Raw genomic sequence first — 7,424 nt, forward strand, 5'->3', positions numbered from 1 at the left:
GAATATGTGATATGTGTAGAGAAACACGATTATTGACAGCTCAATAGCATAGGTCCAACATCACATCTCAACGATAGGAGGACTTACTTACACATGATCAAGTAGAGATAGACTCTTAATAAGTAGAATATAAAACAAACGTGTGATTCCCATAATTAACCACTCATAATTGAATAAGTTCCGGATTCATAATTACATCTTTTGATTCTTCCAAACATAATTTAATTTTCTGTAACTACTGATTACAGTATATATAAAAGGGCATGGTACACACTATCACAAAGGACACAATATATCACAATAGATCATCCTATATTATCTATTATTTTGGTTCGGGGGTTGATTTGGTGAGTTCCGGTGGCAAGCAACGCAAGTTTGATCCATCAAACGACTGTTGATAATTTCCAGCAGCTGCTTCGCCTGTTATCGCCGTGTGCGCCGAGGAGGAAGAGAGAGGATTCAGCTGAGCCAACAAAGGAAGGTCTCGGTGGTCGATCGATAGATCGACCGATCCGGGGATGGCGTCGTCGTTGATGAAGTGGCTCATCAACCCCCGTCGCAACCGGTTCGCCGCCCAGCACTACAAAGCCCTCTGCAATCGCCTCATGAAATACGGTGATCTTGTGGCCCCTCGCCCCTCGCCCCCTTCCCACTTCTGGATTAGGGCTCTCTGGAGTGGGTTATTTTGAATCTGTACCGATCGATCTTTATTGCTTCTGGTAGAGGGCTGATGTACGATCCGATGTACGATCTGGACATCAAGGAGGTCCTGGCGCGGCTCCCGCGCGAGGTGGTGGACGCCAGGAACCAGCGCCTCAAGAGCGCCATGAATCTCTCCATGAAGCACGAGTACCGTCCCGAGGACTTGCAGGTCGGCCGGATCTTATGCATTCTCTTTAAGCTATTCTACGTTTTGTGAAGAAAAAGGCTTGTTCTTATTGTTAGTGTTATCGAATTCATTTGGGCTTTTTGCGGGAAGTATATCATTATTTCGGGAGTGTGGTTGTCGACTGCGTGATTGATTGACTAGATTGATTCTCTTGTTGAGTGAAATAAAAAAAAAGAGACTTTTCGGCTTTTCTGATAAAAGGAATCTGGCAGCAGGCAATGGCTTCTCATTGGTTTGTGTTGTTGCTTCTATTTTTATGGCACAATTGATTTAAGGCCTTTGTCAATTAAAATGGAAGTAAATCAGGTAGGAATTTTCATTTTTCAAATAAAGTGGAAGTAAACCAAGTGGAATTAACTTATAAGCTGGATTAACATCCGAAACTCGATATATCTCAGCACAACCTTTTGTTCTGAATTAAAAGTGTTGCTAATGTTTCTCATTTTCAAACCAATGCTCACGAAATTGCACCTCCACAATGCTTTTAATGTTCCAATAACTTAATCTGTCTACACATCTAAGTAGAGTTTGGTCTTACTAATAAAACTTAAATTTTGCTTGTTTAAAGTGAAATAAATTAAAACAGTTCATCATAAATATCTTTACTTTTAGTAAACAAAATTTAAGTTTTGATACTATGAATAAACTCTACTTGGATTTGTCAGGGAATATAAATGGCATCTAGGGAAGACAAAAATAAGCTGTTGGAACATTAGGATGAAGGTTTAATATTGAGAGAATTGATTTGGTGATGAAAAACATGGGCACCATACCTATGTTCAAAATAAAATTTTGTACTGTGATATAAGGAAAAATGGATGCTTATTCAGCTTGTAAGCTACTTCCTACTAGTCTACTTCTATTTTATTTCACAATGAAGATTGTTATATACACCTTTTTTATGTTATGGGGAATTAAAAATTAATTTGTCGTGGTCAAGCATATTCATTGATAATTATCTTTGCTACATGCTAAGAACATGCTTAGTCGATAAGAGAGGTGCACAACATTTAAAAGTCTGAATGAGAAAATGATAAACCTTATAGGTATATTCCTTATGCTTTTGGTTTGAAACAATTCCTATATTCAAGAAATATAGTGGAAATGAGTTGCAGGTATATAGAATTGAAATGCAGATATTGTTGTTAGATCTGTATCAGTTTCGTTAGAGCTGACAGACTCTGCACAACATATATATTTCGGGAGGAAAAATATTTTAGGTAATCACTTGGTGTTGGTTGTGAAGCTGCATCAACATAACACAACAATTTGTTTGTTTGCTTTTGAATTTCGTAAAAAAGAGCAACACAACACATAATACTCTAGCCAATTCGGGCATGTACACAATGTTGCCTCTGTAAGCAAGGAGGCTATTTATATGAGCAGAACCTTGGTCACCTAGGTTGCAAAGGAGCTATCTCTTTCGTATTAGGAAACTAGTGTCACTCTTAATTTGTTCACATCATAAACAATGAATTACTTTTGGTTGTTATTACATTAAAAATCATTCTCATCCTTAGCCAGTTAAGTGCTCATGTAATTTGTTATTCAAGTCACATAGTATATGCTTGACATGAGTCTTCTCATGGTTATATAATAGGAACAGCTAGCAATAGGCTGTGCGCAGTTGTCAAGAATTTATTTGACAAAACTTGTTTCGATGTGCACTATCTATTTTGGCCGTGTTCGTTATGTAAAGCTTCTATGTTCTACCAGACAGTTTGTCTGATTATGCTGTCAAAACGTGTTTTGATGTGCACTATATATTTTGGCTTTGTTTGTTATGTAAGACTTCTATATTATTTTTGGACTCTTGTGGCGCTGATTTAACTTGAAAATATGTATTTCCATGCAGGCATATGCAAAGGTTGTTGTTACATCTGTAAATTTTTTGGCATGGATCATCCAACCCTTTAACTGTCACGGCCCAAGCCTGATGGGCTAACTAGCCTATCAATTTCGTTTTGGTCTTTCAATCATGGACCAAAATGCTTAAGCAAGTTGATAGTAGTACACTCATCAGATCCTTATAAGTCAATCTTAATCTTGCCCACTTTCGATGTGGGACTAATCAGGGGTGTTACAATTACCCCCACTCAAAGGCTTGACGTCCTCGTCAAGGCCCAACATAACCCAGATCAAACCCTAGCATAGTGCATGTGAGGCGTAGCCCAATGGTGGCTCCACGCCGTGACGAGTCATTTGACTCCGTCTACGGGTAGCCCTTTCCTACTCGAGCCCTCTCATCATGCCCAAATGCTAGGCCTGCTCTGATACCAAATATCATGACCCGAGCCTGATGGGCTAACTAGCCTATCAACTTCGTTTTGGTCCTTCAACCACGGACTAAAATGCTTAAGCTGAAGTTGATAGTAGTACACTCATCAGACCCTTATAAGTCAATTTTAATCTTGCCCACTTTCGATGTGGGACTGATCAGGGGTGTTACATTAACAATGTATTTTAGACACATAGGTGATTAACTTCTGCCACTTTGTGTGGGCAGCAGTGGCCTTAATTTCTTATTTAGGATTTTCGTTGATTACCTTTTGTAACACAATATTTTGTCTTTACGGGCATTGCAAACACTATTTAGAAGCTATCTAAAAGATATGCTGGCTTTTGCGAGTAATTCTAATGAACAAATCTTGCCTTCACTTTTTTTATTCATTATATATATGTATCAAACCTTCCATAATGTTCATCTTCTCATTTGTCAAGTTTTAGTTCTTGAGCTTAGAGACTTGATGTCATCTGTACCCATGTGTTAGTGGTTATTGTTAATCTTAGTTGCTTCATCCTAATAATAAGTGATTCTAATTCTGGTGATTAGAACTATTCCATGTATTTACTGATCAGTACACCGATTACCAAATGTATGCTACTTATTGATTTCTTTTTTTCACACGATCTGATATTTGTTAGACATAGTATGCTAGGGTGTAATAGGTTGTATATCCCATTTAATGTAAGATGTCGCTAAGTCCACATACTTCTGAGTTTTTCTATCTCAATTTGCTTAACTTTTAAAACATTCATGCAATATTAACTTGATAACTCCATTGACATCTTATTTTTTTTTATTAATGGGCTGGCTGATACTGCATTATCCAATATTTGTAGTGTAATTTAAGCAATATGTTGTGTCATTGCTTTATTTGGCATTCTTGTTTTTGACATTATACCATAGTCTCCAAAATGTCTTTCTTCTAGGACCCATGATATTCTATATATGATTGTGATTTGCTACCTGGATAAAGAAGGGAACTTAACTAGTTCAAGTCTCCAGCTATATATCACATAAATTGATTGCTCTAATCGTATAATAAGAGCTTCTGTCTCCATCCTGATGCGACTTTACTAATTGTCTGAGACATTCTTCCACCTCTCATTCTCCTTGCATCATTTCTTGTGCTTCTCTCTGTTCTTGTACATCGTGTTTAAGGTTAGTTCTTTCCAATTTTGCTATAAATGAGGTTCCATAATCAGATTATCTTATTCTTTGTTTATGTGTCTTTTATTTTTTTGGCAAATTGTATTTCTTTTTTCTTGTGTTTCTTAATCATTCACAGGTTTTTATTTTTATTTTTGTAATATATTCTTTTGGTTCTTCTCAACAGTCAACACCATGCTTATTTGTCGTGTTTCTTTAGCCATTGACTTTTGATCTTTTTAGGTAATAGATTCTTTTGAATTATCCTCCACAGTCGATACCATGTCTTTCTAATTATAATATCTTTAGCTTTTTTATTTTTCCAATGTTTGATATGGGAAATCTGACAGTTACACCATGTTCTTCTAATTGTAGTATCTATACATTTTCAAAATGTTTTCAATGCTTGGGATGGGAGATTTGCTCATTAATGTTGATTGTTATCAATTATTCTATAGTAACTTTATAGTAGTTCATCAATATCCTCAGCTGCCTTTAATTCCAGGGGACTGGCTAAGCAATTACGAGTTAGGTAGTTAGGCTCATCTATGAACTCGCAGCATGCTTAACTCCAAACTGTTATCTGCTAAAGCTGTATACCGTAGAATTCCATAGGACCATACAGAGTGCTTAACACTGTCTATTCATTTTATCAACTGTAATAAGTGGCAGCAGCATTCTGTAGCTTTTTAGTATAAGCCAAACTTGTTTTTGAAAAAAGACAATCCAGTTGATTGTGCATGAACAGAAATTTTCCTTTTGCTTTATGAGTTAAAAAGTTGATTTCCATGGAAATTTGTGCAGTCAGATAAGGGGACAATAGATTGGAAGTTAGCAATATGTATATTCTACTAGCTGGAAAATTGAGCTTCTCTCTCTTCAGCTTCCTTTTGTCTAGTTCTTAAATAATTAAGAATTACCAAAAAGCAGCAGCAACATTCTAGCAAAGATCCAGAAGTTGATTTTAAAGGTAATAGAAACTCTAAGGCTTCTGGATTCATGCTATTATTAGGATTATCACCTCTGGTAAAGGCAAAATATTTGAAATCTCTATACTTGTGTATGTGGGTATCCCTTTTGCTCAGGCTTGTCAAACATGATAGTCATTCATGATTCCACCATCTATGGCTAGAATAGTATCCACCCCTCTGCATTAGCCCTTGAAAAGTTTTTGACCACCTTCTATGTGTTGACTCTAATTAATTTTAAAAGGTAGCTAGATCAAAGAGCCAATTTTACCCCTATGCATTAGCCATGGAAAAGTTTTTGACCACCTTCTATGTGTTGATTCTAATTAATTTTAAAAGGAAGCCAGATCAAAGAGCCAATTTTACCCCTATGCATTAGCCCTGGAAAAGTTTTTGACCACCTTGTATGTGTTGATTCTAATTAATTTTAAAAGGAAGCCAGATCAAAGAGCCAATTTTACCCCTATGCAGTAGCCCTGGAAAAGTTTTTGACCACCTTCTATGCGTTGATTCTAATTAATTTTAAAAGGAAGCTAGATCAAAAAGCCAAATTTACCTGCTAAACCTGTCTTAGATATATTAAGACTTCATTGCTTCCGCTAGCCGTAGGATTACTAGAAGTTGTAAGCATTTCGGAACCAACTTTTCTGCGTTCAACTTGAGTTCATGTCAAACTTAAATGAGCTAGTGAATCTCAGAACTGAAAAATTAGCTTAGTAAACCTTGAGTCATCCACACAGTGGTTGCTAAAATTACTTGTGGTTATAAATGGTATTGGGATCATCGGATGAGGACTAATTTCACACCAATGATTCACCATTTCTTGTGCTCCTGTTTGGTTTCATTTTCAAATATTACTTATAAGTACATATGATATGTCTCATAAGACTATTCCAAGTAATTTTATGATAATTTATGCATATCTTTCTTTTTCAACGAGGAATAAGGAAATTTGATTTAATCAATATTCAATAGTGTACTCAATTATAAGCATATTTCCTTTTTCTGTTAAAACGGCAACCTAATAGTCTACTACTATTGAGCAGGTAAACCATAGATTCCACATTACTATTTTTTAAGCCATTCAAGGAGTCCTATCTTTTCAAAAATGTCTGATTAGTTGCTGTAGAACTGTTTGTCCTTGACATTGTATCTCAACTTTGGTGATGGGATCTCTTTTACAATCACACTTAATAAACTGAGTCATTATCGAGCTAGTTGACTCTGTGATAACAAATGTTAACTTGTTTTTATGGCTTGAGCATTTTTGTCAAGGTATTATTTTAGCTAGAAAATGAATTGCAAAGTTTATCTCCTAGTTGTTGTTGTCTATTGTATGGGTGTAGTCTATTATATATACAGTCCACTGTTTTCTTTTTCTTATTCTGCATTTGGGTTTTTCTTACGTCTAAAGTAGACATCGTAGATTAATGAAGTGATCTTAATCAGGACAACCGTACTTATAGCAGCGACTTGCAGGCTAACCGAGTGTCCAATATGATTTGTTTTGCATAGGCTGTTACATATTATAAGCATCTGGTTGGTTCAATTTTAGTTCTCAGCTTCTCAGAGTTGTGGTTGTTTTGCAGGTGAAGAAATAGAATGCGGAGCGTGAGGCATTGGGGAGCTCTGCCTCTCTATCAGCGTACGATTCCATAAGATATCCAACAAGTTTTACTTTTATTTGTAACTAAATTGTAATGGAATAAGAGTCCACCCAGTGACATGGTGGCTATTGGCTTTCCATGTAACCTGGATGATTTTTATTGGAGTTATCATAAACTATGATCTGTTTTCTGTTATCCCTTGCCGGCGTCAGAGTGCTAGAGCTGTGGGCTATATTCCTACATCGGAAATGAATTAGGACTTTGATTGAGTTATAAGGATTTGATGGATGTTTTATTATTCGCTTAAGGTTAAACACTTTGAGTCAGTGGTCAAACTTGATCAATTTTTTATTAGAAAGATAGCACCGCATTTATTCCAAGTTGATTTCAATTTACTATAGCAAGTAATATATTATCTAACCTGGTTTGACTGCTGACAAGATATGTGACCTATTCATATGTCGAAGGTAAGATGTTCTTGTAATTAAGTGGAAGATAATGTGTATTACTTAAATCTGATCTATGTT

At 36.0% G+C, this 7,424-nt stretch overlaps 1 long non-coding RNA gene across 1 annotated transcript; it reads left to right on the top strand.

Annotated features, from left to right (window-relative positions):
- Positions 1-283: 283 nt before the first annotated feature.
- LOC103989319 (uncharacterized) lies at positions 284-7,166 on the top strand. Its single transcript, XR_672037.3, has 3 exons — positions 284-615; positions 724-871; positions 6,880-7,166. It is a non-coding gene; the product is annotated as an uncharacterized LOC103989319 (long non-coding RNA).
- Positions 7,167-7,424: the final 258 nt, after the last annotated feature.

Source organism: Musa acuminata, chromosome BXJ1-6, assembly GCF_036884655.1.
Source record: "Musa acuminata AAA Group cultivar baxijiao chromosome BXJ1-6, Cavendish_Baxijiao_AAA, whole genome shotgun sequence".
NCBI lineage: Eukaryota > Viridiplantae > Streptophyta > Magnoliopsida > Zingiberales > Musaceae > Musa > Musa acuminata.